Raw genomic sequence first — 18,739 nt, 5'->3', positions numbered from 1 at the left:
TCTATCCAGAGCAACGCCTCAAAGATAAAGCATCAATGCATGAACCAGGTGAAACGGATTGTTCGACCAACGAATGCACCACAAGGAGGTGACCCATTCAATTTGATAAGTGAGAAATGGTTCTTCTAGGTGTGGTAGAATGTCATGGTCTTATTTTTTCCAATCATGTGTTGCATATTAAACTGTAAAAGTGATGATGTGTTTTCCATCACTTGTTGTCGCAACAATGATGTCTGCCATTATTTTGTGATTCATTTTAAACTACGAAAGTGATGATGTGTATCCATCACTTGTTAAAGCAACAATAGTGTTTGGAATTATTTTTGTAAATCATGTGTTGTAGTGATGATGTGTTTTCCATCACTTATTGAAGCAACAATGATACTTTTGCCTTGTTTTGATAGTTGGGGCATTGTTTCCATTCTGATGTAAAATTGACCACAGAGGATGTGTTATAAACTTGTGTCAAGTATGGGATGTGTGGGTCATTATTTGGTCATGTAAATTAAGCATGTAATTTTCAAAATTGTACTACAGGTTTGCAGGGGATGCAAGTGTCATCTCATCTCTTATGGCTCTGAAGGACAAAGGTAAAGGAGAGGGAAGGGTGACTTATTAGACACTTGTGGTGCAGACAATGTACAAAGAAGTTGCAAATTATTTTTCATGCTTTTGGAGGACCAAAAGCTCCTCAGTAGGGAGGATTGATCTAGGTGGGTCCAGACACATGCAAAAGTCCCAAAGCACTTAGAAAGGGTCAATTTTCGAAGTGTGTAGATTTCTCCCCCTACCGACACCAAATCAAAGTGTTTGTTGCCTTGATTCCAACAGTGCAAATGATGCTCGAATTCGAGCTCATATCGAGGAGATAGAGATAGTCAAAGTTGCGGTCAAAGTTGGGCAGTGGGCCAGGTTTAAGTGTCCTACAAATTCACTATCAACCGGCGTGCAAACTTAGCTCCCGAGAGCGGAAGAAATTGTAGCCTCTTTAAATTGCTCAATATCCCTTATTTTCATTAAAGTTAAAAATCACCAATTTTTTATATAATGAAAATATATATATATATATATATATATATATATATATGAGGTGGTGGGCCATGAACCCCACCACCCTCGCCCCCAAACCATGTTCAAAACAAAAGATTAATTAAATATAGGCCAACGGCCATGACCCCGCTAGATCCTCCAACTTCCAACCACAACCATATATATAAGAAAACTATACATGGGCGGTGGGTGGGCCACCTCTGGTGGACCCAACCCATGCCCCCACCTCAAGCCAATGAATGATCTGATGGCGACGGGGCTTGAACCTGCACAGCTGGTGTGGTCGGCTCGCCTACCAGGCACCCCCACAATAGTTACAACTAAACCATTCTCACGAAACCATATATATATCACACATCCAACTACAATTGCATGTTAAACTGCAACCCAAAGTTAACATAACCGTTACCAAATATGCAACCGTCCAAAATAGTTTGCCAAAAAAAGAAGTTGTTAAGGGATTTAAGCACATGACCTGGGAGTGGGCCTAACACCATAGGGTCAAGCGGACCAACCAATGGACCACATGGTTGGGTTTTGAAGTCTCTACCACACCGTTTATAAAAACCCTTCATTATCATTCGACCCGGGGGGAAGGCCGAGCGGATTTGAGAGCGGCGGAGTAATCGCAGGCAGAACTAGGAGCCAATTCCGGAACCATGCATGGGCATGATTTTCTAGAAGGAGAATATTTTGTAGGAATTTTTGCATAGAATCTTTTGATGCTCTGAGGAATCCTTGAGATTCTATGGGGAGGTAAAAATTCATTTTGTCAGAATGTAATCAAGTTTATAGTAATTTTTCTCAGATTTTCACAGGGAACACGTTGGTGAGGTTGGATTCACCTTTTGAGCAGCGAATTTGCAGATTCCCAGTGGAGGAGAATCTTGAGGGAATCTTCCAGATTCCTTAGAGGTTGAAATTTCCCAGATCCAAAATGCAGCCAACTTTATACTCATTCTTCTCAGAATTTCACAAGGATCTTAATGGCAAGATTAGTTTTCTGATTTGAGTTGCATATATTTAGTCAACCCAAAGGACAGAGACTTTGGAGAATCATGGAAGAATCTAAAAGATTCTACAAGCCTAGATTTTGCCGGTGTTAGAATTAAACAAATGGATAGTCGATTTTACACCTCTCGGCAATGCAAATTTAGTGGTGCAGTCAGTTGTTGTAGCTGAACCTTTTATTCTTCAATCATTTTCTAGATTGGAGTGACGGTGTCAGATTTTAGAGTGTGGACAGTCGATTGTATGCCATGTGACGCCACGATTTCGTTGGTGCATTCAAATCCAGCAGCTGAGTATTACATTCTTCAGTCAGCATCAAAGTTGAGGTATATGAAGTGTTGTTGTCATGTACTTCATTTGAAATGAGATGTACTATGTTGTTTCGATTCCTGCTTGATGTATGATGCAGAATCTTTGTGTCTATTTCATGTGAGATGTATTCATCATGGATTGTTATGTACGTTTTGATTGAGACCCCTTTCTTGCCATGATCGAGGGATACTCATTGTCACCATGGTTATTTTGGTTGAGATCCCTTTGATGCCATAATGGTGGGATACTCATTATCACCATGTGTAAGATTATGTCATGCTGAGAGGAGGTCTATTGTGAGTGATAGTTCCTATAGCGGAATGCCTTGTGGAGATACTTTTCCACTCATGTAGAGGGCACATATCCTTGTATAACAGAAAACATAGACCATGTACATCCTCGCCATTTCCAGCACTTAATGAAGTGACCGACACCATCTTGACACCGGGCTCTGAGACGTAGTCCACAGTGGATGAACTACATTACCAATGTTTGTTTTTTATGATTTTCTGATTGTTATTATGTTTTCCATTTTCTTAAGCATGCATATATGTTCATTTATGCTCTTATAAAATGAAATTCTAACTACATTCCGAAAGCAAAAGAGCTTGGTTAAATCCGAAAGTTGAGTCAACTCGGGTCAATGTCAGCATTCTTATTTTTTATCATTTCTTCTGCTGCTTTAATATTACCGGGATCATATCCTAGCTCGATTAATAGATCTTCAAGAGCTTTGATTCTGGTATCTTTGGCCAAGGATCACATTCTCTCCATCTTTAATTGTGAATGAATATTGTTCAAGGAAGTTTACGGTTTGGAAGTTTCTGTTGTTGAACTTGTCAATGTGGAATATATCATTTCACCAAACTTCTTATGCAGGTCAATCTGATCAATGACATGAATTTTCTTGGTATCAAAAGAAAAAATGAAAGTTTTGTAATCTTTTGAACTCTTAGGGACTAGAATTTTTTGTTCTAAGAAATCCAATTGAAATTCTCCCTTCTCAGTATCAAGTGCAGATAGAAGCCTATGTTGTGTAGTGGAAAACTACTTCCAAAATTTTGAATAGGTGGTGGCCTTCAATGCTTCATTATTCCTTTTAATCTCTCTATATCTTGCAATTTTGTTTTTTTGTAGTATCATGGGACACAGAGGATATATGGGATTATGTATTTTATTCAACCTGTGGAAAAGAAGTGGTGGGAAATCCTGAAATCACCACTGTGGTTTTCTCCTATGAACTCTTATCTTTTGAAGACTCTTGATTAGTGTTTGTATTCTTTCTCCTTTTGAAAACTGTAAAACCTATAGCTTGATTTTCTAAGTCTGTAGGAGACAAACTTTCTCTTGGTATTTTGGTTTCTTTTTCTTGTTGAACTAGAGTCTGTGAAGATGTTTGACTAAAAATATGTTCTTCAGTTTCATGTAATGTATTCTCTTTCCACTTTTCTTGATTTGCATATTGCTCTATCTTTGGTATAGTTGTATGTACATATGGAGTTGTTTTCTACTCGACTCTCAACTTTGAAATAATCCCCAAGGAATTATAGGACCACTTAAAGTTCAATTTTAATTTCATCTACTTTAATAACATACATGCTTCCTTCGTTGTTGCCCTAGTATTAACAATGAAAGGGCCAATGTGTGCTTTTAACTTGAATTGGGATTTCTATTTCCTAGAATCAAAATGAAAGTCATCCATGTTCATCATTTTCCTGATGTATTCCAAGGCAAATATTTTGATTGGTACAAATACTAGTAACCCAACTGTTTGTAGTTGAAAATTAATGAGGGTTTATTACCCATAGAGAACACTGATAGAAATCCTAATATAACTTCATCAATCCATTGATCAATAGGATAACCTAACTGACATTCAACCATAGAGATGACTTGCCTAGACATTTCTAGAAAAAAGTGAAGTGTAATAAGGTGGATTGGTCCTAGGCAACTCAAAATTCTCAGGTAAAAATGCCTCAAGAATTTGGGCTCGCTGAGGAAATGTGAGTTTTTGGTAAAACTCCATGAGAGAATCAATGGAAAATGGGTGCAGAGGGGCTGAAGGATTGACTTGAAGTGCTTGAGATATAGACTCAGGAGTAATAGGAAATAATAATTCATTATTTTGGGCAATTACAACCCTCTGACTTGGAAGATATCTCAAATCACACCACATAACAAATTCAAGGAAGTTATGGGTCTGGGGAAAAACTAATTGAGGAAGGAAACACTCCCAAATGCTCCATTCATTACTGACATCAAGATACTGCTATTTTTTCTAATTTTGGATTTTGTAGAGGTCGAAATTACATTAGGTTTCTCAAATTTTATATTGTGTGTCTACCAAGGGAAGCTCATCTAGGTTAACTACAAAAGGTAATGTAGGACTATCTACCACTAACTTTGATTTTCCTTTTGGCGAAGACATTGTAAAATAGGAAATTGCAAGTCGAGGTTGCTAATATTACCAAAGAATTGTCAATTACCGGTGTATGAAAATCAACAGTTGTGTGATTCGTAGAATTCAAAGTTTAAACTGGTGATTCTAGAGCTGGAATGGAAAAAGGAAATGTGAAGAGGGACATGTATCCTTTTAAAGGAGGGAATTCAAGTAGTTGTTGAACTTAAAACCATTTTAGGAGTGTGCAATTAAAGAATTGAACGTTGGCATGAAATTTTAATGTCTAAATTGGTATGTCAATGTTTGGCGAAAGAAATTAAATGTTTAATGACTAACTTGCAAGGGTGGATAGGGAGAGTACATTTGGTAAAGTGTGACTTGGTGTGGGAGTGGAGCGAGAGTAGAAAGTGATTTGTGAGGGGTGGGTGTTAGCAGTTTTGGAGGGGGGGGTGAACTCACTGAGGATGTGCCACGTATCTTTAGGTGTTAATCTCAATACAACTATTCGGACCCCCCTGTTAAACTCTGACGATGCGGGGGGGTCCCGAACTCATTTCTCTCCACTGATGTGGGCGGGGAAGATCTGATCCATACATTTCCAATCGGATTTTATTGCTAAATGAAAAAATGTCAGATCAACTCTTTATTTGAAAATTAAACCATAATGTTTTTAAAAATATGCAAGAAATTAAATAATAAAATATAAAAAATCATTGTGGCATTTTAGCTGGCTCACGTCTTTGGGGATATATATATATATATATATATATATATATATATATATATATATGTCCTTTTTTTTTTTATATTTTTTATTCTTTTCTTTTTGTCATTTTATTTTCTTTATTTTCTGTTTATATTTTTTTATTGTATTCTTCTTATTTTTTCATTTTTCCTTTTTCCAACAAAAATAAAAAACTACTATGGTAAAAATAACTTACAACATAGTCATTTATAACCATTACAACATCTCCCCCATACTAGGTTTTAGATCACCTCTCGACGCAATCATACATTGAGAGATCAAATCCCTTGGAGTGGAGAATTATTTTGAAAAAAGAAAAAAAAAAAAAAAAAAAACCTAAAGAAATATTTACAAACTTAAAGAACTACATCTAAAAGAAGTTCTCACTTAAAAAAACCTTAACCTTTTGAATTCATCATAAATATAGATTTAAAAAAAATTACATTAATTTAACAAACATTTTCAAAATTATCATGTACATTTTTTCCTCAACTTTCTACACATTCTTAATTTTACTCTTTCGATAAATTAAATAAAAAAATTTGTATACCATCAACAATATTATAATATAACCAAATTTATTTTACACAAATTTCAACATTCCTTACAAATTCTTAATCGCGTGCAAATCCCTTCATGAAATTAAATGAAATTGATGATGATGATGATGATTAACATCCACTAATACCAATATGGTTTATTGGACCTTAAGAAAGTAATATACTAATTGAGATTCTTTAATATTTTATTTCATTGATCGATGAGAAGGTAAACAAGTGTTTCGAGCTCGCCATAGTTTTTTTGACTTAACAAGTCAAGAAGGTTGGTAGTGTGGCAAAGATTTTGAAAATTAGAATGGATATAAGTGTTGGACAATCCAACAAAACATTCTCTTTATCTTCAACCCTATTAGAATCACAATGGTGACAAACTCTTTCATCCCAAGGTGTTTTGGGAATTGACCAACACCCTGTTTCACTTTGAAGCTCATGACAATTAATTATTATCTTGGAAATGTTCATTTTATTCTTAGCATTGGTCAAGACAAAAAGACAATTATGGTGATCAATATTGACATTGATCACCTCTTTATAATATGTTAGCTTCATTTTCTTCCTATAACTCCTTATCATCCCACAATTTATCCTTATATTTGGAAGTAAAAATATTTTTAGTATTATCCTTATTCTCCAATATGATCTTCTTCTTTACCCCCTATGGTCTAGCCAAGATTGGGCATCTTTATTCCATCGTCGCTTGAGCCAAAGGTGGGGGTTTTGGCTAGAGTTATAAGCAATTTTTGGGAACCTCCTGACTTCCATGTATTATAGCTTCTTCTTATACATGAGATACCTAATCATAGTCATGCTTTCGATGGGGGAAATACTAGCATCAATCAAGAGGATAAGGTAGAGAGCCTTTAATCTTGAGTTTGTAGGTTATAAATTTCTTTTGGATTAACTCGATATTCCTCCATGATTCTCTAATATAATGCAGCCCAAAAACTCACATCCATATAAAATAACAAGGGTGAAAAGAGTCTCAATGAGGAACATTTTTTTACTCCATACCTAAATATCTATTGAATTACAATTGTTTTCAAGCCCATAATAAGATTTTCAGTCTCCAATTATCCTTTTCTCAATGCTATAATTCCAGTTGAGTTGATAATGAATGTTAATAAATAGATATTGGTATGAAGGAATTTCTTCAAGTAGTTATTATCATAAATTAAATTATCATAGTTGATCTTTTTGGATTTAATTATCATAACTTTATTATTGTCAGTATTAATAGTCATAACCATCTTGGAGTAGTACTCTTGGAGGATTCTAAGCTATTTGTTGAGATTGTCATGGATCCTAGCTAGAAGAACGATATCATTAGCATAATGGAGAAGAGTAATGACCATACAAGTGAGCCCAGGGTCATCACATCCTGCAGCTTCCAAACACTCTTCTATCTTATCAATGTAAATGTCAAAAAGGGTAGGTGATAGGGGACACCCTTGCTTAGCTCTTATATTACATTTAATTTCTTTTGACCAACCCTCAGTGATCCTAAGCTTGGAAATAACATTCTCATATAGCCTAGTCACAATAACTCTTAAGTAAAGAGGAACCATTATCTATTCTAGTCTCTTCCACTTCTTATCCTGAAGAAATATGTGGAAATCTCTTCTAAAAAAAAAAAAAAAAAACAATAAAATATATCAGTTTTATTATTGTGACATTCCTATGGAATAATTCTAAGCGTAACAAGATGGTCTATAGTTGAGTGATGTCTCCTAAATCCATATTTCCCTTTAGCTCTTTTACCAAGGCTTTTAAGCCAAAGGCTAATCTTCTTTTCCAAAATGAGCCCATATAGTTTGGCTAAAATGTGGTTAATCATAATGGTCATGTAGTTAGAGGGAATTTTTTTATCCCGCATTTTAGCTTTAATGATAGAAATTAGATTTTCTTGAAACAGTATTATACTAGTGTACCAATCCATAATGAGCACCAAAACACTTACTTCATCGTAGATTTTAAGTTGTTAAAATTTAAAATATTATTAGAATTAACTAAATTATAACTTTATCTAAAATAATTATTACTGTTACTAAGGATAAAAAGAAATAATGTAAGAATACCCACAGTGAGCAGTATCTTCATGCTAAATCTCATCACTTTACAGCCCAGAAAATAGGTGTTCTCAACGCTTTAGCTACTTGGGCTTTAAGAATTTTTTTATCAAGACCATCTGATGGATGAGAAGACCCATCTCTTAAATGTCTTCAAGAAGAATGGCTATAATAAGTTCTAAGGTTTCCGAGCCTTTTTAAAAGCTAGTCGGGGACGTAGAACTAGGGAAGAAGTCGAGGCGGCCTCTAGTGTCAAACTCCCCTTTATTCAAGGGACGACTCACAAGATTGCTAGGATTCTGAGAAAGAAAAATATTGGCTCCACTTTTAGACTGTTGAAAACATTCGTAGCTCTTAAAGATCTGTCAAATACCCTATTGATCCCAAATGCATGAAGGGTGTTTATTTAATTCCTTGTTCTTGTGGAAACCCCTACATTGGAGAGACATGGTGTTCCATTTCACAAAGGATTCAAGAGCACGCAGCAGACCTTAGGCACTATAGGACCTGCTCCTCTGCTCTAGAAGAACATGCCGAATTAACAAAGAACCATATTTTCTTAGAGGATTATAATGTCCTCATGAGGGTTGACCATTTCCATCACCATTTCCATCACCGGAAATTAAGAGAATCCATTGAAATTGAGAAGAGGAGTAAGACTCTTAAAAGAGACGATGGATGGAAGTTAAGCAACTCGAGAGTCCCTTCTCTTTGTTCTTCACACCCTTGTTTTCCTTGCTCTTTTATGGTTGGTGTTGTCATGTTCTTTGGCATTTAATTGTATTGTTTTTATTTTATTTTATTAATGTAAATTTTTATTTTGTTTTTTGTGAAGAAGCCATTATATGAATTGTATAATACTGATTAAGTAAAAATATCAAGTTCGTGTTTCAAACATGATATCACATATAGGTAAATGGTGATATTATTATTATTATTATTATTATTATTATTATTATTATTATTATTATGGTAATATTATTGTATTTATTTATTAAATTTTTATTAATAATATTTTGTATTAGTTTCTTTTCTTCTTAAATAATTATAATTTTTCCATCAATTAAAATTAATATAATTTATGTATAGAAATTAAGATAAAAATAATAAAAATTAGGAAGAACATAAAATAATATAATTATGAATGAATTATAAAATAGTATGAATTGTAAAAAAACTATAAAATATTATTTTAGAACTTTTAAAATATTTGGAGTAAATTATAAAATAATATAAATAATTAAGATAGAAGATGAAATAAATTAATTTAAATTAAAAGTTAAAAATAACTATTGAATAAATTAGTTTTTATCCTTTAACGTTCCTTCTTATTAATTGTTCCTTTCACCTGGATAATTACCACTGCATCTGGGATATATATTACTGGTTTGTTGATCTTGTTGGCAATCCTAGTCTTGATGATGAACCTAGATTGTCTCCATGTGATTTTCCTAAATATATTAAGCATTATATCATGAATCAAAGAAGCATCCAGTCTAAGAAATAATGTATAAGTTAAACATATATACATTAAAAACATTTAACAAGATTTTTAACCATGGATTTGCACATTGATTTCTCTTTATTTTTCTTTACTTGGTTTGTTTTAAGCCTTTAAAATTGTCTCGTAAAAATATATTATCGTGTTTTGAAATTGGAAAAAATTATTATTTGTGATATGAGTAGTGATAATTACCTTTTTAGAGGGATCAAATTTTTTCTTCTTTTAAAATGCAAAATACAATGTGTAATTTTCATTGTTTAGAATGTAATTTTCAATGCTATATATATTACATATAGTTAAACATATTAATTGCACACTTCTTTTTACTTGTAATTATTTTACATAAAATTATATTACATCATATAGAAAACTAAATAAACATGCATAGTATGTTTTTTTTTGTTTTTTATTATAGTAAACATTGTTTTTAAATTTAGAAAATATTTTATTTTTATTTTAGCGAAATATATGTCAATTCCATGGTAAATATAAACATAATTACACATTACTATTATACTGAAAATACCATAATACCATTATACAAGGATTTAATCAAATTAAAAACCATCGTAAGGCCTAATTTAATTAAATTAAAAACCATGGTAATCCTTACGCCACTAAATTAAGATTTATGGGGTAAATTAATATAATTTTTTTCGGATGATTGCCCGAGTGTCGTGTTGTATAAAGTGTGTGCTCAATGACTCGTTAAAAAGAAAACTGGGAGGATTTTTGTTGGGATGCTTTTTTGTTTTTTCATGTCAATGAAAGGCACTATGCGATGGTTATATCTCATTTTGAGTGTTAATTTTTGAATAGCTTTTTCTCAAGTTGTTGAAATTATATCAAAGTTGTTGAAATTATATTATGTTATTGAGTCCAATAATATTTTTTTAATATTATATATTTATAATTTTTTTATATTATCATTATTAATATTTTTTTATTTGTCATAAGAAAGTTGAAAAGTTGAGTCTGGAGTATGTCCTAAAATTGATTTTGTTTGGTTAAGAGATCGTTTTTTTTGACCTAAGGAAACAGGTTAACAGCCCAAAACAAGACCCAGAGGGATCTGGAAAGAGTTAAAGTCTTCCCCTTATGGATCAATAGCTAGTTATTCGAGGAGGCTTGGTAGTGGCGTGGTTTTCTTTGATTTAAGGTGACAAGTTAACCTTCATTCGCCAGCCTATATTAGCAGTTAGCAGCCATAGATGGTTTCGCTACTGGTTTGACAATTGAGTTATGATAGGTTTTCCCACATGTGAAAGAAAATAATTGAAAGGTTGGTATGGAATGCTTTGGAATAAAAGATAAAATAATAACATTTTTTTTCCAATTTAAAAAACAAATAATTAATATGTTTATTTAATACAAAATAATAAGATTTTTTTTCAATTTAAAAAATAAATAATTATTATGTTAATTTACATTGTGTTAGTGTTTTTATTAATTTATGATAGTAGATGCTTTCTCAATATACTTTCATGAATGTAGAATAAATATTTGATTACTAATATGAAATTTTAGGTGTAAGGAAATTACCTTAAGTTGAATCATAGATAATTGTTTGGGTTCAAATGTAAAATTTCTAGAGTATCCTTGCTTATTTTAAAGTGAAAATTTCATAAAATTGTTTAAAAGCAACCAAGTTTTTAATTTCAATTTCCAGTGTAATATGAAAAAAATAGTGATGATAATTTGACTTAACATTAGAATGTTAAATGAATATAATTATATGTGGTTTTATACTTAACATTAGAATGTTAAATGAAGATAATTATACTTAACACTAGCATGTTGATTAGGGAATTAATGGTTCTATATAACTTCATAAGAACACTAAGGCATTGTAGTATATTGATTAAAGTGTAATGAGTGGTTCAAAAGAACAATTGATTTAGGTGCTTTATTACTTGTTTCATGGTCATATAAGAAGGTAGGCACTGAGTATTGTTTGAGGTTCCATGTCAGGACTAGGTCCACGTCATATTGCTCGAGTAAATTACCACCCCAAGCATTAAGTGTGAACCAATAGAGGAGAGTGGTGGGTAGTGAGTGGGGTAGGTTTTATCTGCCAAAGGCCCTTAACAAAAACATGAAGCAGTTTTTATTAAGGGTGAGTTCTAGTGTCAAACCCCACAAGTTAACTCACAGTAGGTTAAGGGCATCTCTCAGGTAAACAAAAATTGTAGATCGAGTATGCACTACAAACGCACCAACACAAGATAGTATTCCTTTAACAAAGGACCATGAAGGGAGTTCCAATTCTAGACACCCCACTTGTTAATCCACAACAGACCTGGGGGCGGGTGAAGTGAACCTAGGTCATTGATCTGCACTATTGAAATAAGGTTGACCATTAACAAAGACTAATCTGATAACAGTGGGTGGCACCATGAATTGGTAGCCTAACAGAAATAAATTTTCTCATCAGTTGTCGACTTCATATACTACCATTTCTTGATTGTGAAATAAAACACAGCAATAACATCAATAGGCAGTAGGTGGTCTCCTCACTTAATGGACTCGAAAAAAATAAATAAATAAATCCCCATGGTTACCCATTCCATCGGTCATCATCATCTAATTGTGAAACACAACACAACGATAGCACCGACGGGTGGTCCTAACTTAGCAAACTTGAAAAATAGAAATATTCTCGACTCTTTTTATCACTAAACCACCGTCACCTCCCGTTCCATCTTACGTTGTGTATGTGTTACAATGGTGAGTGGTGGAAGGTAAAAAGTAGAGAAGAATTCCACTGGGCTAAGGTTCCATCCTAGATCTACTCTCAACCCCTTCCAAGTTTAGATCCTCACATCACTAGATGCATTCCATATTAAAAGAAATATATTCAACCCGGATATGATGTCACTTAAGAATACAATATGATCCTAGATAAGATATGGATTCCTTTGTGTATAGTTTTCTTCCAGAGTTCTCGCATCCATAATTGTTTGAATCGATGTTTCAAGCCATCCACTATGGCTCATCATCAGGATAGATCAGTAAGTGTGTAGGACAAATCTCATCAAAATGAATAAATAGAGTTAATATATGGAATGGGAATGATAGTAGTCGACCCTGTCATGATTGGAGCAGACAATACATCAGGGTGTGTTTCTATCTCAAGCAATGTGTCAGAAAATTAGGAATCTGTAGTAGATAGGCACAATAGTGAGCTTGTGTCATTAACATCGACAACCACATCGATGCATCTACCCACCTCGATAAGAAGACACATTGTGAATCTATCCAATAAACGAATTAACCAAAACACCGTCGATCTCCTTGAAAAAGGTTTAAATTTTTCCATTTCCCCTTGCGATATCCCCAAAGAAGACATACTTTGCAACATAGAGTATGGGATCAGGGAGTTACTGACAACATTAAAGAAACTATCAGACAAGACTGCTCCATCATCCTGACAAAATCCCACCCACCCAAAAGCAATATTTCCAAACGACAACATCTAGCACTCAAAACCTTAAATCAAAACCCTGATATTGTAGTCCTAAGAGCTGACAAAGGTGGTGCAACTGTCATAATGAAAACAAATTATTATAATGAAAAGATGATAGACCACCTCACCAACAGTGGTTGTTACATTAAATTAAATAAGAATCCCTTAAAAAATATCTCCAGAAATGTACAAAATTTGATAAAATCAAGTAAAGAACATAACATTAAAAATCTATTAGAAAACAACCCATACACCCCCAAAATCTATGGAGCCCCGAAGATACACAAAGAAGGTGTCCCCATAAGACCCATTGTCAATACTATAGGAGGTCCCACTTACCATTTGGCAAAATACCTAGCTAAGAAACTAAAACCTCTAGTTGGCAACAAAAGCTCCTTTGTCAAAGACTCCACCCACTTCATCAATGAGATCAAAGATCTAAACCTAGATTCAAAAGATATTTTAGTCAATTTCGATGCTAAATCCCTCTATACCAACATTCCCATAGATGAAGCCATGAAAGTGCTCCATAAAATCACAAACTCTGACACAACAAAATTGTCTCAAATCTACCTTCTTCAGTTTTAGAGATGAAATTCATGAACAAACTTGCGGTGTAGCCATGGGATCCCCTCTATCTCCTATCATTGCCAATCTCTTTATGGAGGATTTTGAAACTAAAGCCATTGAATCTTCCCCATTAAAACCCAAACTTTGGAAAAGATTTGTCGATGACACTTTCATTATTTGGCCTCATGGAAAAGAAAAATAAGCACTTTCTTGCAACACCTGAACAGTCTATCTAATTTTATCAAATTTAGCATGGAAATGGAGGAAAATGATAGCCTTCCCTTTCTTGACATTCTAATCAATAGAAAAAAATATGGTTCCATATCGCACTAGGCCTATCGTAAGAAACCCACACGGAACATTTCCTACATCCCAACTCTCACCACCATCCATCCCAAAAAATTAATGTTCTCAACACTCTAGCAACCAAGTTTGTTCGTATTTCGAATCAAGATCACTTTGAAAATGAGAAGAACCATCTTATGGATGTATTCATAAAGAGTGGATACAATAAACACCAAGTGATCAAAGCCTTTAAGGATAAGAAGAATCCTAGAAACAAACAACCTCTAGATGAACATGCGACCAGGGTTCACCAACCCTACATATTAGGCACAACAAACAAAATTGTGTACATTTTAAAAAAGAACAAAATTAGAAGCATTTTCAAACCCATGAATACCATTAGCAGATGCCTAAGATCGGTCAAAGGTCCCATTGATCCCAAATGCCACAAAGGAGTTTACATGGTTCCATGTTCATGCGAAAAAACCTACATTGGAGAAATACGTTGATCTATCCTTACTAGGATTCAAGAATATGTCACCGACATAAAACACAACCGCTCAAAAACCTCAGCTCTGGCTGAACATTCCAGTAAAACCAATCATCATGTCTATATTGAAAACTCCAGTGTGGTAGCCAAAATTGATCATTATCACCATAGAAAATTTAGAGAAGCCATAGAAATAGGTAAACACCCTAACAACCTCAATCAAGACGAAGGATGTAAAATAAGTGACAATTGGATTCCTACTTTAACATCCTAAATTACCCTCTCCTAACTTATCCCTTCCCCCTTTGCGCTTTACCTTTCACCTCTTTCTCTAACCTTAATTCTCTCTCCCTACACTTCACATTCTTATTAAACACTAAGCCCAATTTTCAATTTTTAAATCTTCAATTGTTAATTTTCAATTTTTAAATTTTTAACTATTAATTTACATTCTAATTAAAAATAAAGACTTTTATATATTTTTAAGTAATTTTAAAAATTAATTAACTTATTTTTAATCAAAATTTTGATTTTTGGATTAATACTAATATTAACATTAATATTAATATCTAAATCACTTTTATAAAGAATTAATTTTAAATTAAGATTAATTAGAATATATAAGTTAAAATGTAAAAGACCCTTCATATGCATTTTATTTTAATAATATTCTTAATTAAAAAAAATTATACAAGTTTACAAATTTTAAAAAACTTAAAAAAATAAGTAAATTTATTTTAAACAAAATCTATAATTTATATTAATAATAACATTAATACTAACATTATTAATAACTAATACTAATATTGATATTGATTCTTAAATCACTAGAATTAAAATTCAATTAAAATTCGTTCATTCTAAAATTAATTTTAAATTATAAGAATTTTTAAAACTTTATTTTAAGAGGATTGATAGAATTATAAATTAAAATTAAAATTAATTTATAGATCATAATTAATTTCAACCTAAAATATAAAACTTTCATTTATTTTTAAATAAAATAAAAATTAATAAAATTATTTTTCCTAAAAAAATTTAGGATCAATATTAATATTAAAAATTATTATTAATTAACATATTGATTCTTAAATCACTAGAATTAAAATTCAATTAAAATTCGTTCATTCTAAAATTAATTTTAAATTATAAGAATTTTTAAAACTTTATTTTAAGAGGATTGATAGAATTATAAATTAAAATTAAAATTAATTTATAGATCATAATTAATTTCAACCTAAAATATAAAACTTTCATTTATTTTTAAATAAAATAAAAATTAATAAAATTATTTTTCCTAAAAAAATTTAGGATCAATATTAATATTAAAAATTATTATTAATTAACATTAATATTGGGATTAACTCTTAATCATTTATTCTAGATTAATATTAAAATTGATTCAATTAATTTATGCTAAAGTAAAAACAATTCCAAATTAAAATTAATTATAAATTAAAGTCAATTAAAATTAAAATAAGAACTTTTAAAATTATTTTTATTTTTATTCCCAATATATTTTAGAATAAAATAAAATTAATTAAAATCATTTTTATTCTTAATTTGAAATTAAATTAATTCCAACTAAATATTAGAATTATTAATTGTATAAATTACTAAGCATCATTAATAAATTATCAACAATAATGATAGGGTCGGCTACTATCATTCTCATTCCATCCCTTAACTCTATTTATTCATTCCGATGAGATTTTTCCTACACACTTACTGATCTATCCTGATGAGGTGGATGGCTCAAAACATCGATTAAAAAAATTATGGATGCGAGAACTCTAGAAGAAAACTATACACAAAGTACTATTCGCAGAAGCCTCAAAAAAATATGGATTCCTACTAAAACATTGAAGATAAATTCAAGGAAGTTCACTAGAGTTTTCTGAAGACTAGGGCATTTTCCTAGAACATCAATTTTGTGAGATAATGGCCATGTCCTAAGAACCATCCTTATAAGATATTGAACCATGCCCAAATTTTTGTAGAACCCAATTTACATTAGATCCTAAACCAGAAAAACATGGCTCCAAAGGAAAATTGGCACAAGTTCAAGTATTTTAACTTTACTAGTGAGATAGTCCACAATGCTTAAGTATGACAGTGAGTTTCCCAATTCATAAACATGTAAAACAATTAAAAACATATGTAATAATAGGTTAATTGAGTGATCTCATACAATCAAAGAGAATCATATAAGTAACCGTGCAATCATGAATATGATAACAATCACACAATGCCATGTGTTTGATATAACCATAGAAATACATGAGATAACTTGTCCACAATGAATCATGTAGTGGATTCTATAACCTTTCATGAATAGTACCAAACCATAAATCAACCAATTACATACTAGGGAGATTCATCATCCATATTTATAACAGATATAACTCATTATACTTATATGAATAACTTGAAATAGTTGGAAACAGAAGGAGGTACATCCACTCTCCACCCACCCGCAGGAAAGATACACTTCAATCTCTCTTGCAACTAACCACCCTCAAGCCAAATCCAAAGTCCAAGGAGATGCTTGCATAACGGAAATTTCTCACCAATGGTTTGGTCAAATACTTCAAAAATGGATTTTGTTATCTAAATGAGTCATCAACTACTCTTTGGAAGTAGGCACCCTAGTGACTCACTTAATCTCCAAGCTCCAAAACACAAGGATTCACCCAAATTCAAGGAAGAGATGTGTTTTTATTTTTATTTTTTGAGGATTGAATCCAGTGTATTGGTGGTTTAATAGCCAATTGGAAAGCACTTAGAGGTTCATCAATTAACAAGAAATTACTAAGTGGTTCATCAATCAAGGTAAGAATCCAATGGTGTAGTTAATGTTTGAACAAGAAATTGTTGGCATTATGATACAGGTATGACACAAGTGTTGTCCTCAATGGCAACTCTCTCAGATGATAGATCATAGTATAGCAGGTAAACAACAAGAATGAAGAAAGAAATGTATATGCACGTTCACTATATACCAATTCGTGTACACACACAGGTTCACTATAGACAAAGGTGCGTATAACGTACACACACACTTTCACAGGAGGAAAGGCGTGTACATGTCGGAAAACTAAGTTTTGGTCCGTCATATTTGGACCATGGTATTTTGTAATTGGTCCATGGTATTTGGTCTAAGGTATTGACCCCAGGTATTGGGTCCAAGGTATCAATACTACGTGGTTTTGGACCATGGTATTGAGAGAGGCCTAAACCTATATAAGGAGAAGATGATCATTAGGCCAAAGTGCAAGTGTGCAAGTGATGGATATTTGATGAGGTGTGAGATCTAGTATGCTGGTTATGGGTTTGTGATGCTTTGCTTGATCTGAACCAAGGATGCACCTATGCGGTTGATGATGGATGATGGATCGGGATCATAAGGCTTGGAATGTATTATCATTATGTGGTTTGATCACAGACTAGATATGAATTATTGACGCATGTTTTATTGTATAAACATTATGATCTGGGTATGACTGATGTCTGTAATAGCTGCAAAGTTATGAGTAAATACTTGCAGATTTGTACGCGGCTTCCCTGTGCTAAAATCACGTATACACACTGGTTCAGCTCATCAAAGTAGCGTATACAGTATGAAGTATGATATTTGAAGTTGCAGTTGGATCTGGTTGTTGTTGCAGAATTCTGTGGTCTGCTCTGTGTTCTGGTGACTGTGTTTTGTTGACAGGGTTTCAGTGTTTCAGTGTTGGGTGATTCAGAGATTGATGATGCAGGTGTAGTTGATGGGTGTATTGCAGTGGTGATTAATTTTGTGCTTCAATGTTGTTGATGGGTCCAGTATGAAAATTAGATGAAACGCAGCCTTCAGATTATGGTGTTGTGCTTCAGGACTATCCAGTATGAAAATTTATGAAACGTAGTCCTTGGAGGAAGAGAGAAGGTCGTAGCCTTCTGTAGGTCGGCGCTTACGTACTGGTAAACATATCGACTAGTACAAGAGCCAAGGGGTTGGAACTCCATTCCAGTAGCAGCTGGAAAACAAGTGAAGGATGGAGCCTTCACTAGGCCGACATCTACGTATTAGTAAACATATCGGCTAGTACAAGAGCCAAGGGGTTGTAGCTCCCTTCCAGTAGTAGCTGGAGAATGAGAGAAGGTTGTAGCCTTCTATAGGTGGGTGCCTGTGTACTGGTATGAGTCTGCACCAGTACAAGATTGTAAATAGTTTTTTTTCTAATATTAAAGGAAGATGGCAGCAGGTGGTTTTTGTCCTGCATTGGGTTTCCACCTT

Source organism: Pinus tabuliformis, chromosome 6 (assembly GCF_031772625.1).
Source record: "Pinus tabuliformis cultivar Carrire ecotype Pingquan chromosome 6, CPIR1, whole genome shotgun sequence".
Lineage (NCBI taxonomy): Eukaryota > Viridiplantae > Streptophyta > Pinopsida > Pinales > Pinaceae > Pinus > Pinus tabuliformis.
Note: the sequence above shows the minus strand (reverse complement) of the source record.